The following is an 18,203-nucleotide window of genomic DNA, read 5'->3' as shown; positions in this document are numbered from 1 at the left end:
GCTGGCTCAGGTGCAGCTCTTTAACTTACCTAAAAGGGAGGGCGGAGAGAAGACAAGGAAGGTGAATGAGGTGTTCCAATGTGAAATGCCGGAAACACAGAAACACAGACGACACACAACAAGAGGTGGCAATCTATTCATTAATTGCATTTAATCAATGAGCTCATTATCACTCATGCATTGTCCAACAGGTGTTGAAATAATGGGATTAAAAGGGGAGATCCCTTCAGAAAGACAGAAACAATAGCAAAGACAAAAAACACTTTTGGAATCTGCTTTTAGTCAACACATAAGGAAAGGGTGCACCGGTCCTGGAAATACTGCAATACCAGGTCAATGCGTGGAGTGGACAGAGCAAGCTCTATTTCCATCTCCCTGTTCTAAAAATCCATTTAATATATGGTCCCCAGATAGGGGACGTATCAGATATTAAACTGATAAGAACAGATACTACACTTGATCTTAGCCAAAAGGCCGAGAAGCGATAACCCGAACGGGCCGCGCGTTGCCCGAGCCTGCCCGATACTGCTGTTCAGCCCTTGCAGCGATTCAGCCTACTTCTAGGCAATTCCATGGGGCCCTGCAGGCTCACACACTCACAGCTACACGGGAGGTGAATAAAGGCCGGAGAGGAAGCCAGACAGGATTTGCTTCTTTTGCTTGCACCACAATGCAGTGCTGAAAGAGGAGGAATCTACATAAAAACGCCTTCCTGGCAACGCCCAAATGCCCTGCTGCCATGCAGATAAACACTGGCAGCGGCAGCAAGTGCATGCCCACAGCCACCCCTTGTTCCTTCACACCTTGTATCAGCTGTAATCCAGTCCAGTCCAGTGCTGCCTGCTGAGCAGCACTGACCAACACTGCCTGGGCCCAGGCTTTTATCTCTGAGGCCCCATTATGATGTCAGAAAGCTGGCTCTGGAATCCTGAGGGCTCCACTATGACACGTGCAAAGTTCCGTCTGAACTTTATATAAGACGGTGAGGCTCAGTCAGTCACTCAGTGTTGCCTGAGAGGGCAACACTGCAACAGCCGGCCGCCAGGCTGTCTTTTTTTTGCACAGCTAGTTGCCTCCAGGAGGCCACAAGAGGGAGACAAGGGACTGCAAAATGGAAAATAGGCATCCACCAACTTTACAGACAACTTCTCCTTGCTCCTACAACCTCCATCCTTGCACAGTTTGTTATTCTTCTAGGTAACATAGTAACAAATCCAAATTGCTGCTCTCTTTGTAGGCAAGCAAGGCTTTGTTGCAACTGCAATTCTTACTTCTTCTTGAAATGTAGGGACGACAGTACATTCCATCACATCCATCTAGTGTACACAGGTAGGTCCATTGTGGCGGGCAGGCGAGCGGGCGGGCTGCTTTATTGGCTGTTTGCTGTTCCCCTACTCCACTCCACTATTTGACTGTTGTGCTGCATCAATCAATCAATCAATCAATCAATCAATCAATCAATCAATCAATCAATCAATCAGTGGCTGGCTCAGGTGCAGCTCTTTAACTTACCTAAAAGGGAGGGCGGAGAGAAGACAAGGAAGGTGAATGAGGTGTTCCAATGTGAAATGCCGGAAACACAGAAACACAGACGACACACAACAAGAGGTGGCAATCTATTCATTAATTGCATTTAATCAATGAGCTCATTATCACTCATGCATTGTCCAACAGGTGTTGAAATAATGGGATTAAAAGGGGAGATCCCTTCAGAAAGACAGAAACAATAGCAAAGACAAAAAACACTTTTGGAATCTGCTTTTAGTCAACACATAAGGAAAGGGTGCACCGGTCCTGGAAATACTGCAATACCAGGTCAATGAGTGGAGTGGACAGAGCAAGCTCTATTTCCATCTCCCTGTTCTAAAAATCCATTTAATATATGGTCCCCAGATAGGGGACGTATCAGATATTAAACTGATAAGAACAGATACTACACTTGATCTTAGCCAAAAGGCCGAGAAGCGATAACCCGAACGGGCCGCGCGTTGCCCGAGCCTGCCCGATACTGCTGTTCAGCCCTTGCAGCGATTCAGCCTACTTCTAGGCAATTCCATGGGGCCCTGCAGGCTCACACACTCACAGCTACACGGGAGGTGAATAAAGGCCGGAGAGGAAGCCAGACAGGATTTGCTTCTTTTGCTTGCACCACAATGCAGTGCTGAAAGAGGAGGAATCTACATAAAAACGCCTTCCTGGCAACGCCCAAATGCCCTGCTGCCATGCAGATAAACACTGGCAGCGGCAGCAAGTGCATGCCCACAGCCACCCCTTGTTCCTTCACACCTTGTATCAGCTGTAATCCAGTCCAGTCCAGTGCTGCCTGCTGAGCAGCACTGACCAACACTGCCTGGGCCCAGGCTTTTATCTCTGAGGCCCCATTATGATGTCAGAAAGCTGGCTCTGGAATCCTGAGGGCTCCACTATGACACGTGCAAAGTTCCGTCTGAACTTTATATAAGACGGTGAGGCTCAGTCAGTCACTCAGTGTTGCCTGAGAGGGCAACACTGCAACAGCCGGCCGCCAGGCTGTCTTTTTTTTGCACAGCTAGTTGCCTCCAGGAGGCCACAAGAGGGAGACAAGGGACTGCAAAATGGAAAATAGGCATCCACCAACTTTACAGACAACTTCTCCTTGCTCCTACAACCTCCATCCTTGCACAGTTTGTTATTCTTCTAGGTAACATAGTAACAAATCCAAATTGCTGCTCTCTTTGTAGGCAAGCAAGGCTTTGTTGCAACTGCAATTCTTACTTCTTCTTGAAATGTAGGGACGACAGTACATTCCATCACATCCATCTAGTGTACACAGGTAGGTCCATTGTGGCGGGCAGGCGAGCGGGCGGGCTGCTTTATTGGCTGTTTGCTGTTCCCCTACTCCACTCCACTATTTGACTGTTGTGCTGCATCAATCAATCAATCAATCAATCAATCAATCAGTGGCTGGCTCAGGTGCAGCTCTTTAACTTACCTAAAAGGGAGGGCGGAGAGAAGACAAGGAAGGTGAATGAGGTGTTCCAATGTGAAATGCCGGAAACACAGAAACACAGACGACACACAACAAGAGGTGGCAATCTATTCATTAATTGCATTTAATCAATGAGCTCATTATCACTCATGCATTGTCCAACAGGTGTTGAAATAATGGGATTAAAAGGGGAGATCCCTTCAGAAAGACAGAAACAATAGCAAAGACAAAAAACACTTTTGGAATCTGCTTTTAGTCAACACATAAGGAAAGGGTGCACCGGTCCTGGAAATACTGCAATACCAGGTCAATGCGTGGAGTGGACAGAGCAAGCTCTATTTCCATCTCCCTGTTCTAAAAATCCATTTAATATATGGTCCCCAGATAGGGGACGTATCAGATATTAAACTGATAAGAACAGATACTACACTTGATCTTAGCCAAAAGGCCGAGAAGCGATAACCCGAACGGGCCGCGCGTTGCCCGAGCCTGCCCGATACTGCTGTTCAGCCCTTGCAGCGATTCAGCCTACTTCTAGGCAATTCCATGGGGCCCTGCAGGCTCACACACTCACAGCTACACGGGAGGTGAATAAAGGCCGGAGAGGAAGCCAGACAGGATTTGCTTCTTTTGCTTGCACCACAATGCAGTGCTGAAAGAGGAGGAATCTACATAAAAACGCCTTCCTGGCAACGCCCAAATGCCCTGCTGCCATGCAGATAAACACTGGCAGCGGCAGCAAGTGCATGCCCACAGCCACCCCTTGTTCCTTCACACCTTGTATCAGCTGTAATCCAGTCCAGTCCAGTGCTGCCTGCTGAGCAGCACTGACCAACACTGCCTGGGCCCAGGCTTTTATCTCTGAGGCCCCATTATGATGTCAGAAAGCTGGCTCTGGAATCCTGAGGGCTCCACTATGACACGTGCAAAGTTCCGTCTGAACTTTATATAAGACGGTGAGGCTCAGTCAGTCACTCAGTGTTGCCTGAGAGGGCAACACTGCAACAGCCGGCCGCCAGGCTGTCTTTTTTTTGCACAGCTAGTTGCCTCCAGGAGGCCACAAGAGGGAGACAAGGGACTGCAAAATGGAAAATAGGCATCCACCAACTTTACAGACAACTTCTCCTTGCTCCTACAACCTCCATCCTTGCACAGTTTGTTATTCTTCTAGGTAACATAGTAACAAATCCAAATTGCTGCTCTCTTTGTAGGCAAGCAAGGCTTTGTTGCAACTGCAATTCTTACTTCTTCTTGAAATGTAGGGACGACAGTACATTCCATCACATCCATCTAGTGTACACAGGTAGGTCCATTGTGGCGGGCAGGCGAGCGGGCGGGCTGCTTTATTGGCTGTTTGCTGTTCCCCTACTCCACTCCACTATTTGACTGTTGTGCTGCATCAATCAATCAATCAATCAATCAATCAATCAGTGGCTGGCTCAGGTGCAGCTCTTTAACTTACCTAAAAGGGAGGGCGGAGAGAAGACAAGGAAGGTGAATGAGGTGTTCCAATGTGAAATGCCGGAAACACAGAAACACAGACGACACACAACAAGAGGTGGCAATCTATTCATTAATTGCATTTAATCAATGAGCTCATTATCACTCATGCATTGTCCAACAGGTGTTGAAATAATGGGATTAAAAGGGGAGATCCCTTCAGAAAGACAGAAACAATAGCAAAGACAAAAAACACTTTTGGAATCTGCTTTTAGTCAACACATAAGGAAAGGGTGCACCGGTCCTGGAAATACTGCAATACCAGGTCAATGCGTGGAGTGGACAGAGCAAGCTCTATTTCCATCTCCCTGTTCTAAAAATCCATTTAATATATGGTCCCCAGATAGGGGACGTATCAGATATTAAACTGATAAGAACAGATACTACACTTGATCTTAGCCAAAAGGCCGAGAAGCGATAACCCGAACGGGCCGCGCGTTGCCCGAGCCTGCCCGATACTGCTGTTCAGCCCTTGCAGCGATTCAGCCTACTTCTAGGCAATTCCATGGGGCCCTGCAGGCTCACACACTCACAGCTACACGGGAGGTGAATAAAGGCCGGAGAGGAAGCCAGACAGGATTTGCTTCTTTTGCTTGCACCACAATGCAGTGCTGAAAGAGGAGGAATCTACATAAAAACGCCTTCCTGGCAACGCCCAAATGCCCTGCTGCCATGCAGATAAACACTGGCAGCGGCAGCAAGTGCATGCCCACAGCCACCCCTTGTTCCTTCACACCTTGTATCAGCTGTAATCCAGTCCAGTCCAGTGCTGCCTGCTGAGCAGCACTGACCAACACTGCCTGGGCCCAGGCTTTTATCTCTGAGGCCCCATTATGATGTCAGAAAGCTGGCTCTGGAATCCTGAGGGCTCCACTATGACACGTGCAAAGTTCCGTCTGAACTTTATATAAGACGGTGAGGCTCAGTCAGTCACTCAGTGTTGCCTGAGAGGGCAACACTGCAACAGCCGGCCGCCAGGCTGTCTTTTTTTTGCACAGCTAGTTGCCTCCAGGAGGCCACAAGAGGGAGACAAGGGACTGCAAAATGGAAAATAGGCATCCACCAACTTTACAGACAACTTCTCCTTGCTCCTACAACCTCCATCCTTGCACAGTTTGTTATTCTTCTAGGTAACATAGTAACAAATCCAAATTGCTGCTCTCTTTGTAGGCAAGCAAGGCTTTGTTGCAACTGCAATTCTTACTTCTTCTTGAAATGTAGGGACGACAGTACATTCCATCACATCCATCTAGTGTACACAGGTAGGTCCATTGTGGCGGGCAGGCGAGCGGGCGGGCTGCTTTATTGGCTGTTTGCTGTTCCCCTACTCCACTCCACTATTTGACTGTTGTGCTGCATCAATCAATCAATCAATCAATCAATCAATCAATCAATCAATCAATCAATCAGTGGCTGGCTCAGGTGCAGCTCTTTAACTTACCTAAAAGGGAGGGCGGAGAGAAGACAAGGAAGGTGAATGAGGTGTTCCAATGTGAAATGCCGGAAACACAGAAACACAGACGACACACAACAAGAGGTGGCAATCTATTCATTAATTGCATTTAATCAATGAGCTCATTATCACTCATGCATTGTCCAACAGGTGTTGAAATAATGGGATTAAAAGGGGAGATCCCTTCAGAAAGACAGAAACAATAGCAAAGACAAAAAACACTTTTGGAATCTGCTTTTAGTCAACACATAAGGAAAGGGTGCACCGGTCCTGGAAATACTGCAATACCAGGTCAATGCGTGGAGTGGACAGAGCAAGCTCTATTTCCATCTCCCTGTTCTAAAAATCCATTTAATATATGGTCCCCAGATAGGGGACGTATCAGATATTAAACTGATAAGAACAGATACTACACTTGATCTTAGCCAAAAGGCCGAGAAGCGATAACCCGAACGGGCCGCGCGTTGCCCGAGCCTGCCCGATACTGCTGTTCAGCCCTTGCAGCGATTCAGCCTACTTCTAGGCAATTCCATGGGGCCCTGCAGGCTCACACACTCACAGCTACACGGGAGGTGAATAAAGGCCGGAGAGGAAGCCAGACAGGATTTGCTTCTTTTGCTTGCACCACAATGCAGTGCTGAAAGAGGAGGAATCTACATAAAAACGCCTTCCTGGCAACGCCCAAATGCCCTGCTGCCATGCAGATAAACACTGGCAGCGGCAGCAAGTGCATGCCCACAGCCACCCCTTGTTCCTTCACACCTTGTATCAGCTGTAATCCAGTCCAGTCCAGTGCTGCCTGCTGAGCAGCACTGACCAACACTGCCTGGGCCCAGGCTTTTATCTCTGAGGCCCCATTATGATGTCAGAAAGCTGGCTCTGGAATCCTGAGGGCTCCACTATGACACGTGCAAAGTTCCGTCTGAACTTTATATAAGACGGTGAGGCTCAGTCAGTCACTCAGTGTTGCCTGAGAGGGCAACACTGCAACAGCCGGCCGCCAGGCTGTCTTTTTTTTGCACAGCTAGTTGCCTCCAGGAGGCCACAAGAGGGAGACAAGGGACTGCAAAATGGAAAATAGGCATCCACCAACTTTACAGACAACTTCTCCTTGCTCCTACAACCTCCATCCTTGCACAGTTTGTTATTCTTCTAGGTAACATAGTAACAAATCCAAATTGCTGCTCTCTTTGTAGGCAAGCAAGGCTTTGTTGCAACTGCAATTCTTACTTCTTCTTGAAATGTAGGGACGACAGTACATTCCATCACATCCATCTAGTGTACACAGGTAGGTCCATTGTGGCGGGCAGGCGAGCGGGCGGGCTGCTTTATTGGCTGTTTGCTGTTCCCCTACTCCACTCCACTATTTGACTGTTGTGCTGCATCAATCAATCAATCAATCAATCAATCAATCAATCAATCAATCAATCAGTGGCTGGCTCAGGTGCAGCTCTTTAACTTACCTAAAAGGGAGGGCGGAGAGAAGACAAGGAAGGTGAATGAGGTGTTCCAATGTGAAATGCCGGAAACACAGAAACACAGACGACACACAACAAGAGGTGGCAATCTATTCATTAATTGCATTTAATCAATGAGCTCATTATCACTCATGCATTGTCCAACAGGTGTTGAAATAATGGGATTAAAAGGGGAGATCCCTTCAGAAAGACAGAAACAATAGCAAAGACAAAAAACACTTTTGGAATCTGCTTTTAGTCAACACATAAGGAAAGGGTGCACCGGTCCTGGAAATACTGCAATACCAGGTCAATGCGTGGAGTGGACAGAGCAAGCTCTATTTCCATCTCCCTGTTCTAAAAATCCATTTAATATATGGTCCCCAGATAGGGGACGTATCAGATATTAAACTGATAAGAACAGATACTACACTTGATCTTAGCCAAAAGGCCGAGAAGCGATAACCCGAACGGGCCGCGCGTTGCCCGAGCCTGCCCGATACTGCTGTTCAGCCCTTGCAGCGATTCAGCCTACTTCTAGGCAATTCCATGGGGCCCTGCAGGCTCACACACTCACAGCTACACGGGAGGTGAATAAAGGCCGGAGAGGAAGCCAGACAGGATTTGCTTCTTTTGCTTGCACCACAATGCAGTGCTGAAAGAGGAGGAATCTACATAAAAACGCCTTCCTGGCAACGCCCAAATGCCCTGCTGCCATGCAGATAAACACTGGCAGCGGCAGCAAGTGCATGCCCACAGCCACCCCTTGTTCCTTCACACCTTGTATCAGCTGTAATCCAGTCCAGTCCAGTGCTGCCTGCTGAGCAGCACTGACCAACACTGCCTGGGCCCAGGCTTTTATCTCTGAGGCCCCATTATGATGTCAGAAAGCTGGCTCTGGAATCCTGAGGGCTCCACTATGACACGTGCAAAGTTCCGTCTGAACTTTATATAAGACGGTGAGGCTCAGTCAGTCACTCAGTGTTGCCTGAGAGGGCAACACTGCAACAGCCGGCCGCCAGGCTGTCTTTTTTTTGCACAGCTAGTTGCCTCCAGGAGGCCACAAGAGGGAGACAAGGGACTGCAAAATGGAAAATAGGCATCCACCAACTTTACAGACAACTTCTCCTTGCTCCTACAACCTCCATCCTTGCACAGTTTGTTATTCTTCTAGGTAACATAGTAACAAATCCAAATTGCTGCTCTCTTTGTAGGCAAGCAAGGCTTTGTTGCAACTGCAATTCTTACTTCTTCTTGAAATGTAGGGACGACAGTACATTCCATCACATCCATCTAGTGTACACAGGTAGGTCCATTGTGGCGGGCAGGCGAGCGGGCGGGCTGCTTTATTGGCTGTTTGCTGTTCCCCTACTCCACTCCACTATTTGACTGTTGTGCTGCATCAATCAATCAATCAATCAATCAATCAATCAATCAATCAATCAGTGGCTGGCTCAGGTGCAGCTCTTTAACTTACCTAAAAGGGAGGGCGGAGAGAAGACAAGGAAGGTGAATGAGGTGTTCCAATGTGAAATGCCGGAAACACAGAAACACAGACGACACACAACAAGAGGTGGCAATCTATTCATTAATTGCATTTAATCAATGAGCTCATTATCACTCATGCATTGTCCAACAGGTGTTGAAATAATGGGATTAAAAGGGGAGATCCCTTCAGAAAGACAGAAACAATAGCAAAGACAAAAAACACTTTTGGAATCTGCTTTTAGTCAACACATAAGGAAAGGGTGCACCGGTCCTGGAAATACTGCAATACCAGGTCAATGCGTGGAGTGGACAGAGCAAGCTCTATTTCCATCTCCCTGTTCTAAAAATCCATTTAATATATGGTCCCCAGATAGGGGACGTATCAGATATTAAACTGATAAGAACAGATACTACACTTGATCTTAGCCAAAAGGCCGAGAAGCGATAACCCGAACGGGCCGCGCGTTGCCCGAGCCTGCCCGATACTGCTGTTCAGCCCTTGCAGCGATTCAGCCTACTTCTAGGCAATTCCATGGGGCCCTGCAGGCTCACACACTCACAGCTACACGGGAGGTGAATAAAGGCCGGAGAGGAAGCCAGACAGGATTTGCTTCTTTTGCTTGCACCACAATGCAGTGCTGAAAGAGGAGGAATCTACATAAAAACGCCTTCCTGGCAACGCCCAAATGCCCTGCTGCCATGCAGATAAACACTGGCAGCGGCAGCAAGTGCATGCCCACAGCCACCCCTTGTTCCTTCACACCTTGTATCAGCTGTAATCCAGTCCAGTCCAGTGCTGCCTGCTGAGCAGCACTGACCAACACTGCCTGGGCCCAGGCTTTTATCTCTGAGGCCCCATTATGATGTCAGAAAGCTGGCTCTGGAATCCTGAGGGCTCCACTATGACACGTGCAAAGTTCCGTCTGAACTTTATATAAGACGGTGAGGCTCAGTCAGTCACTCAGTGTTGCCTGAGAGGGCAACACTGCAACAGCCGGCCGCCAGGCTGTCTTTTTTTTGCACAGCTAGTTGCCTCCAGGAGGCCACAAGAGGGAGACAAGGGACTGCAAAATGGAAAATAGGCATCCACCAACTTTACAGACAACTTCTCCTTGCTCCTACAACCTCCATCCTTGCACAGTTTGTTATTCTTCTAGGTAACATAGTAACAAATCCAAATTGCTGCTCTCTTTGTAGGCAAGCAAGGCTTTGTTGCAACTGCAATTCTTACTTCTTCTTGAAATGTAGGGACGACAGTACATTCCATCACATCCATCTAGTGTACACAGGTAGGTCCATTGTGGCGGGCAGGCGAGCGGGCGGGCTGCTTTATTGGCTGTTTGCTGTTCCCCTACTCCACTCCACTATTTGACTGTTGTGCTGCATCAATCAATCAATCAATCAATCAATCAATCAATCAATCAATCAATCAATCAATCAGTGGCTGGCTCAGGTGCAGCTCTTTAACTTACCTAAAAGGGAGGGCGGAGAGAAGACAAGGAAGGTGAATGAGGTGTTCCAATGTGAAATGCCGGAAACACAGAAACACAGACGACACACAACAAGAGGTGGCAATCTATTCATTAATTGCATTTAATCAATGAGCTCATTATCACTCATGCATTGTCCAACAGGTGTTGAAATAATGGGATTAAAAGGGGAGATCCCTTCAGAAAGACAGAAACAATAGCAAAGACAAAAAACACTTTTGGAATCTGCTTTTAGTCAACACATAAGGAAAGGGTGCACCGGTCCTGGAAATACTGCAATACCAGGTCAATGCGTGGAGTGGACAGAGCAAGCTCTATTTCCATCTCCCTGTTCTAAAAATCCATTTAATATATGGTCCCCAGATAGGGGACGTATCAGATATTAAACTGATAAGAACAGATACTACACTTGATCTTAGCCAAAAGGCCGAGAAGCGATAACCCGAACGGGCCGCGCGTTGCCCGAGCCTGCCCGATACTGCTGTTCAGCCCTTGCAGCGATTCAGCCTACTTCTAGGCAATTCCATGGGGCCCTGCAGGCTCACACACTCACAGCTACACGGGAGGTGAATAAAGGCCGGAGAGGAAGCCAGACAGGATTTGCTTCTTTTGCTTGCACCACAATGCAGTGCTGAAAGAGGAGGAATCTACATAAAAACGCCTTCCTGGCAACGCCCAAATGCCCTGCTGCCATGCAGATAAACACTGGCAGCGGCAGCAAGTGCATGCCCACAGCCACCCCTTGTTCCTTCACACCTTGTATCAGCTGTAATCCAGTCCAGTCCAGTGCTGCCTGCTGAGCAGCACTGACCAACACTGCCTGGGCCCAGGCTTTTATCTCTGAGGCCCCATTATGATGTCAGAAAGCTGGCTCTGGAATCCTGAGGGCTCCACTATGACACGTGCAAAGTTCCGTCTGAACTTTATATAAGACGGTGAGGCTCAGTCAGTCACTCAGTGTTGCCTGAGAGGGCAACACTGCAACAGCCGGCCGCCAGGCTGTCTTTTTTTTGCACAGCTAGTTGCCTCCAGGAGGCCACAAGAGGGAGACAAGGGACTGCAAAATGGAAAATAGGCATCCACCAACTTTACAGACAACTTCTCCTTGCTCCTACAACCTCCATCCTTGCACAGTTTGTTATTCTTCTAGGTAACATAGTAACAAATCCAAATTGCTGCTCTCTTTGTAGGCAAGCAAGGCTTTGTTGCAACTGCAATTCTTACTTCTTCTTGAAATGTAGGGACGACAGTACATTCCATCACATCCATCTAGTGTACACAGGTAGGTCCATTGTGGCGGGCAGGCGAGCGGGCGGGCTGCTTTATTGGCTGTTTGCTGTTCCCCTACTCCACTCCACTATTTGACTGTTGTGCTGCATCAATCAATCAATCAATCAATCAATCAATCAATCAATCAATCAATCAGTGGCTGGCTCAGGTGCAGCTCTTTAACTTACCTAAAAGGGCGGAGAGAAGACAAGGAAGGTGAATGAGGTGTTCCAATGTGAAATGCCGGAAACACAGAAACACAGACGACACACAACAAGAGGTGGCAATCTATTCATTAATTGCATTTAATCAATGAGCTCATTATCACTCATGCATTGTCCAACAGGTGTTGAAATAATGGGATTAAAAGGGGAGATCCCTTCAGAAAGACAGAAACAATAGCAAAGACAAAAAACACTTTTGGAATCTGCTTTTAGTCAACACATAAGGAAAGGGTGCACCGGTCCTGGAAATACTGCAATACCAGGTCAATGCGTGGAGTGGACAGAGCAAGCTCTATTTCCATCTCCCTGTTCTAAAAATCCATTTAATATATGGTCCCCAGATAGGGGACGTATCAGATATTAAACTGATAAGAACAGATACTACACTTGATCTTAGCCAAAAGGCCGAGAAGCGATAACCCGAACGGGCCGCGCGTTGCCCGAGCCTGCCCGATACTGCTGTTCAGCCCTTGCAGCGATTCAGCCTACTTCTAGGCAATTCCATGGGGCCCTGCAGGCTCACACACTCACAGCTACACGGGAGGTGAATAAAGGCCGGAGAGGAAGCCAGACAGGATTTGCTTCTTTTGCTTGCACCACAATGCAGTGCTGAAAGAGGAGGAATCTACATAAAAACGCCTTCCTGGCAACGCCCAAATGCCCTGCTGCCATGCAGATAAACACTGGCAGCGGCAGCAAGTGCATGCCCACAGCCACCCCTTGTTCCTTCACACCTTGTATCAGCTGTAATCCAGTCCAGTCCAGTGCTGCCTGCTGAGCAGCACTGACCAACACTGCCTGGGCCCAGGCTTTTATCTCTGAGGCCCCATTATGATGTCAGAAAGCTGGCTCTGGAATCCTGAGGGCTCCACTATGACACGTGCAAAGTTCCGTCTGAACTTTATATAAGACGGTGAGGCTCAGTCAGTCACTCAGTGTTGCCTGAGAGGGCAACACTGCAACAGCCGGCCGCCAGGCTGTCTTTTTTTTGCACAGCTAGTTGCCTCCAGGAGGCCACAAGAGGGAGACAAGGGACTGCAAAATGGAAAATAGGCATCCACCAACTTTACAGACAACTTCTCCTTGCTCCTACAACCTCCATCCTTGCACAGTTTGTTATTCTTCTAGGTAACATAGTAACAAATCCAAATTGCTGCTCTCTTTGTAGGCAAGCAAGGCTTTGTTGCAACTGCAATTCTTACTTCTTCTTGAAATGTAGGGACGACAGTACATTCCATCACATCCATCTAGTGTACACAGGTAGGTCCATTGTGGCGGGCAGGCGAGCGGGCGGGCTGCTTTATTGGCTGTTTGCTGTTCCCCTACTCCACTCCACTATTTGACTGTTGTGCTGCATCAATCAATCAATCAATCAATCAATCAATCAATCAATCAATCAATCAATCAGTGGCTGGCTCAGGTGCAGCTCTTTAACTTACCTAAAAGGGAGGGCGGAGAGAAGACAAGGAAGGTGAATGAGGTGTTCCAATGTGAAATGCCGGAAACACAGAAACACAGACGACACACAACAAGAGGTGGCAATCTATTCATTAATTGCATTTAATCAATGAGCTCATTATCACTCATGCATTGTCCAACAGGTGTTGAAATAATGGGATTAAAAGGGGAGATCCCTTCAGAAAGACAGAAACAATAGCAAAGACAAAAAACACTTTTGGAATCTGCTTTTAGTCAACACATAAGGAAAGGGTGCACCGGTCCTGGAAATACTGCAATACCAGGTCAATGCGTGGAGTGGACAGAGCAAGCTCTATTTCCATCTCCCTGTTCTAAAAATCCATTTAATATATGGTCCCCAGATAGGGGACGTATCAGATATTAAACTGATAAGAACAGATACTACACTTGATCTTAGCCAAAAGGCCGAGAAGCGATAACCCGAACGGGCCGCGCGTTGCCCGAGCCTGCCCGATACTGCTGTTCAGCCCTTGCAGCGATTCAGCCTACTTCTAGGCAATTCCATGGGGCCCTGCAGGCTCACACACTCACAGCTACACGGGAGGTGAATAAAGGCCGGAGAGGAAGCCAGACAGGATTTGCTTCTTTTGCTTGCACCACAATGCAGTGCTGAAAGAGGAGGAATCTACATAAAAACGCCTTCCTGGCAACGCCCAAATGCCCTGCTGCCATGCAGATAAACACTGGCAGCGGCAGCAAGTGCATGCCCACAGCCACCCCTTGTTCCTTCACACCTTGTATCAGCTGTAATCCAGTCCAGTCCAGTGCTGCCTGCTGAGCAGCACTGACCAACACTGCCTGGGCCCAGGCTTTTATCTCTGAGGCCCCATTATGATGTCAGAAAGCTGGCTCTGGAATCCTGAGGGCTCCACTATGACACGTGCAAAGTTCCGTCTGAACTTTATATAAGACGGTGAGGCTCAGTCAGTCACTCAGTGTTGCCTGAGAGGGCAACACTGCAACAGCCGGCCGCCAGGCTGTCTTTTTTTTGCACAGCTAGTTGCCTCCAGGAGGCCACAAGAGGGAGACAAGGGACTGCAAAATGGAAAATAGGCATCCACCAACTTTACAGACAACTTCTCCTTGCTCCTACAACCTCCATCCTTGCACAGTTTGTTATTCTTCTAGGTAACATAGTAACAAATCCAAATTGCTGCTCTCTTTGTAGGCAAGCAAGGCTTTGTTGCAACTGCAATTCTTACTTCTTCTTGAAATGTAGGGACGACAGTACATTCCATCACATCCATCTAGTGTACACAGGTAGGTCCATTGTGGCGGGCAGGCGAGCGGGCGGGCTGCTTTATTGGCTGTTTGCTGTTCCCCTACTCCACTCCACTATTTGACTGTTGTGCTGCATCAATCAATCAATCAATCAATCAATCAATCAATCAATCAATCAATCAATCAATCAATCAGTGGCTGGCTCAGGTGCAGCTCTTTAACTTACCTAAAAGGGAGGGCGGAGAGAAGACAAGGAAGGTGAATGAGGTGTTCCAATGTGAAATGCCGGAAACACAGAAACACAGACGACACACAACAAGAGGTGGCAATCTATTCATTAATTGCATTTAATCAATGAGCTCATTATCACTCATGCATTGTCCAACAGGTGTTGAAATAATGGGATTAAAAGGGGAGATCCCTTCAGAAAGACAGAAACAATAGCAAAGACAAAAAACACTTTTGGAATCTGCTTTTAGTCAACACATAAGGAAAAGGTGCACCGGTCCTGGAAATACTGCAATACCAGGTCAATGCGTGGAGTGGACAGAGCAAGCTCTATTTCCATCTCCCTGTTCTAAAAATCCATTTAATATATGGTCCCCAGATAGGGGACGTATCAGATATTAAACTGATAAGAACAGATACTACACTTGATCTTAGCCAAAAGGCCGAGAAGCGATAACCCGAACGGGCCGCGCGTTGCCCGAGCCTGCCCGATACTGCTGTTCAGCCCTTGCAGCGATTCAGCCTACTTCTAGGCAATTCCATGGGGCCCTGCAGGCTCACACACTCACAGCTACACGGGAGGTGAATAAAGGCCGGAGAGGAAGCCAGACAGGATTTGCTTCTTTTGCTTGCACCACAATGCAGTGCTGAAAGAGGAGGAATCTACATAAAAACACCTTCCTGGCAACGCCCAAATGCCCTGCTGCCATGCAGATAAACACTGGCAGCGGCAGAAAGTGCATGCCCACAGCCACCCCTTGTTCCTTCACACCTTGTATCAGCTGTAATCCAGTCCAGTCCAGTGCTGCCTGCTGAGCAGCACTGACCAACACTGCCTGGGCCCAGGCTTTTATCTCTGAGGCCCCATTATGATGTCAGAAAGCTGGCTCTGGAATCCTGAGGGCTCCACTATGACACGTGCAAAGTTCCGTCTGAACTTTATATAAGACGGTGAGGCTCAGTCAGTCACTCAGTGTTGCCTGAGAGGGCAACACTGCAACAGCCGGCCGCCAGGCTGTCTTTTTTTTGCACAGCTAGTTGCCTCCAGGAGGCCACAAGAGGGAGACAAGGGACTGCAAAATGGAAAATAGGCATCCACCAACTTTACAGACAACTTCTCCTTGCTCCTACAACCTACATCCTTGCACAGTTTGTTATTCTTCTAGGTAACATAGTAACAAATCCAAATTGCTGCTCTCTTTGTAGGCAAGCAAGGCTTTGTTGCAACTGCAATTCTTACTTCTTCTTGAAATGTAGGGACGACAGTACATTCCATCACATCCATCTAGTGTACACAGGTAGGTCCATTGTGGCGGGCAGGCGAGCGGGCGGGCTGCTTTATTGGCTGTTTGCTGTTCCCCTACTCCACTCCACTATTTGACTGTTGTGCTGCATCAATCAATCAATCAATCAATCAATCAATCAGTGGCTGGCTCAGGTGCAGCTCTTTAACTTACCTAAAAGGGAGGGCGGAGAGAAGACAAGGAAGGTGAATGAGGTGTTCCAATGTGAAATGCCGGAAACACAGAAACACAGACGACACACAACAAGAGGTGGCAATCTATTCATTAATTGCATTTAATCAATGAGCTCATTATCACTCATGCATTGTCCAACAGGTGTTGAAATAATGGGATTAAAAGGGGAGATCCCTTCAGAAAGACAGAAACAATAGCAAAGACAAAAAACACTTTTGGAATCTGCTTTTAGTCAACACATAAGGAAAGGGTGCACCGGTCCTGGAAATACTGCAATACCAGGTCAATGCGTGGAGTGGACAGAGCAAGCTCTATTTCCATCTCCCTGTTCTAAAAATCCATTTAATATATGGTCCCCAGATAGGGGACGTATCAGATATTAAACTGATAAGAACAGATACTACACTTGATCTTAGCCAAAAGGCCGAGAAGCGATAACCCGAACGGGCCGCGCGTTGCCCGAGCCTGCCCGATACTGCTGTTCAGCCCTTGCAGCGATTCAGCCTACTTCTAGGCAATTCCATGGGGCCCTGCAGGCTCACACACTCACAGCTACACGGGAGGTGAATAAAGGCCGGAGAGGAAGCCAGACAGGATTTGCTTCTTTTGCTTGCACCACAATGCAGTGCTGAAAGAGGAGGAATCTACATAAAAACGCCTTCCTGGCAACGCCCAAATGCCCTGCTGCCATGCAGATAAACACTGGCAGCGGCAGCAAGTGCATGCCCACAGCCACCCCTTGTTCCTTCACACCTTGTATCAGCTGTAATCCAGTCCAGTCCAGTGCTGCCTGCTGAGCAGCACTGACCAACACTGCCTGGGCCCAGGCTTTTATCTCTGAGGCCCCATTATGATGTCAGAAAGCTGGCTCTGGAATCCTGAGGGCTCCACTATGACACGTGCAAAGTTCCGTCTGAACTTTATATAAGACGGTGAGGCTCAGTCAGTCACTCAGTGTTGCCTGAGAGGGCAACACTGCAACAGCCGGCCGCCAGGCTGTCTTTTTTTTGCACAGCTAGTTGCCTCCAGGAGGCCACAAGAGGGAGACAAGGGACTGCAAAATGGAAAATAGGCATCCACCAACTTTACAGACAACTTCTCCTTGCTCCTACAACCTCCATCCTTGCACAGTTTGTTATTCTTCTAGGTAACATAGTAACAAATCCAAATTGCTGCTCTCTTTGTAGGCAAGCAAGGCTTTGTTGCAACTGCAATTCTTACTTCTTCTTGAAATGTAGGGACGACAGTACATTCCATCACATCCATCTAGTGTACACAGGTAGGTCCATTGTGGCGGGCAGGCGAGCGGGCGGGCTGCTTTATTGGCTGTTTGCTGTTCCCCTACTCCACTCCACTATTTGACTGTTGTGCTGCATCAATCAATCAATAAATCAATCAATCAATCAATCAATCAATCAATCAATCAATCAATCAATCAATCAGTGGCTGGCTCAGGTGCAGCTCTTTAACTTACCTAAAAGGGAGGGCGGAGAGAAGACAAGGAAGGTGAATGAGGTGTTCCAATGTGAAATGCCGGAAACACAGAAACACAGACGACACACAACAAGAGGTGGCAATCTATTCATTAATTGCATTTAATCAATGAGCTCATTATCACTCATGCATTGTCCAACAGGTGTTGAAATAATGGGATTAAAAGGGGAGATCCCTTCAGAAAGACAGAAACAATAGCAAAGACAAAAAACACTTTTGGAATCTGCTTTTAGTCAACACATAAGGAAAGGGTGCACCGGTCCTGGAAATACTGCAATACCAGGTCAATGCGTGGAGTGGACAGAGCAAGCTCTATTTCCATCTCCCTGTTCTAAAAATCCATTTAATATATGGTCCCCAGATAGGGGACGTATCAGATATTAAACTGATAAGAACAGATACTACACTTGATCTTAGCCAAAAGGCCGAGAAGCGATAACCCGAACGGGCCGCG

At 47.7% G+C, this 18,203-nt stretch overlaps 13 non-coding genes across 13 annotated transcripts; all 13 read right to left on the bottom strand.

Annotated features, from left to right (window-relative positions):
- Positions 1-295: 295 nt before the first annotated feature.
- Positions 296-486, bottom strand: LOC142720911 (U2 spliceosomal RNA). Its single transcript, XR_012873669.1, has one exon. It is a non-coding gene; the product is annotated as a U2 spliceosomal RNA (small nuclear RNA).
- Positions 487-1,778: 1,292 nt separating this feature from the next.
- Positions 1,779-1,969, bottom strand: LOC142721058 (U2 spliceosomal RNA). The gene has a single exon (XR_012873815.1). It is a non-coding gene; the product is annotated as a U2 spliceosomal RNA (small nuclear RNA).
- Positions 1,970-3,237: 1,268 nt separating this feature from the next.
- Positions 3,238-3,428, bottom strand: LOC142720910 (U2 spliceosomal RNA). Its single transcript, XR_012873668.1, has one exon. It is a non-coding gene; the product is annotated as a U2 spliceosomal RNA (small nuclear RNA).
- Positions 3,429-4,696: 1,268 nt separating this feature from the next.
- LOC142720907 (U2 spliceosomal RNA) lies at positions 4,697-4,887 on the bottom strand. Its single transcript, XR_012873666.1, has one exon. It is a non-coding gene; the product is annotated as a U2 spliceosomal RNA (small nuclear RNA).
- A 1,288-nt stretch (positions 4,888-6,175) lies between these two features.
- LOC142720906 (U2 spliceosomal RNA) lies at positions 6,176-6,366 on the bottom strand. Its single transcript, XR_012873665.1, has one exon. It is a non-coding gene; the product is annotated as a U2 spliceosomal RNA (small nuclear RNA).
- Positions 6,367-7,650: 1,284 nt separating this feature from the next.
- LOC142720905 (U2 spliceosomal RNA) lies at positions 7,651-7,841 on the bottom strand. Its single transcript, XR_012873664.1, has one exon. It is a non-coding gene; the product is annotated as a U2 spliceosomal RNA (small nuclear RNA).
- Positions 7,842-9,121: 1,280 nt separating this feature from the next.
- LOC142720904 (U2 spliceosomal RNA) lies at positions 9,122-9,312 on the bottom strand. The gene has a single exon (XR_012873663.1). It is a non-coding gene; the product is annotated as a U2 spliceosomal RNA (small nuclear RNA).
- A 1,292-nt stretch (positions 9,313-10,604) lies between these two features.
- On the bottom strand, positions 10,605-10,795 carry LOC142720903 (U2 spliceosomal RNA). Its single transcript, XR_012873662.1, has one exon. It is a non-coding gene; the product is annotated as a U2 spliceosomal RNA (small nuclear RNA).
- Positions 10,796-12,075: 1,280 nt separating this feature from the next.
- On the bottom strand, positions 12,076-12,266 carry LOC142720902 (U2 spliceosomal RNA). The gene has a single exon (XR_012873660.1). It is a non-coding gene; the product is annotated as a U2 spliceosomal RNA (small nuclear RNA).
- Positions 12,267-13,554: 1,288 nt separating this feature from the next.
- LOC142720901 (U2 spliceosomal RNA) lies at positions 13,555-13,745 on the bottom strand. The gene has a single exon (XR_012873659.1). It is a non-coding gene; the product is annotated as a U2 spliceosomal RNA (small nuclear RNA).
- Positions 13,746-15,041: 1,296 nt separating this feature from the next.
- On the bottom strand, positions 15,042-15,232 carry LOC142721045 (U2 spliceosomal RNA). Its single transcript, XR_012873802.1, has one exon. It is a non-coding gene; the product is annotated as a U2 spliceosomal RNA (small nuclear RNA).
- A 1,268-nt stretch (positions 15,233-16,500) lies between these two features.
- Positions 16,501-16,691, bottom strand: LOC142720900 (U2 spliceosomal RNA). Its single transcript, XR_012873658.1, has one exon. It is a non-coding gene; the product is annotated as a U2 spliceosomal RNA (small nuclear RNA).
- A 1,304-nt stretch (positions 16,692-17,995) lies between these two features.
- Positions 17,996-18,186, bottom strand: LOC142720899 (U2 spliceosomal RNA). Its single transcript, XR_012873657.1, has one exon. It is a non-coding gene; the product is annotated as a U2 spliceosomal RNA (small nuclear RNA).
- Positions 18,187-18,203: the final 17 nt, after the last annotated feature.

The sequence above is a fragment of the Rhinoderma darwinii genome, unplaced genomic scaffold (assembly GCF_050947455.1).
Source record: "Rhinoderma darwinii isolate aRhiDar2 unplaced genomic scaffold, aRhiDar2.hap1 Scaffold_513, whole genome shotgun sequence".
Lineage (NCBI taxonomy): Eukaryota > Metazoa > Chordata > Amphibia > Anura > Rhinodermatidae > Rhinoderma > Rhinoderma darwinii.
The sequence above is the reverse complement of the archived record's forward strand: the minus strand, read 5'-3'. Positions and strand labels throughout refer to the sequence as shown.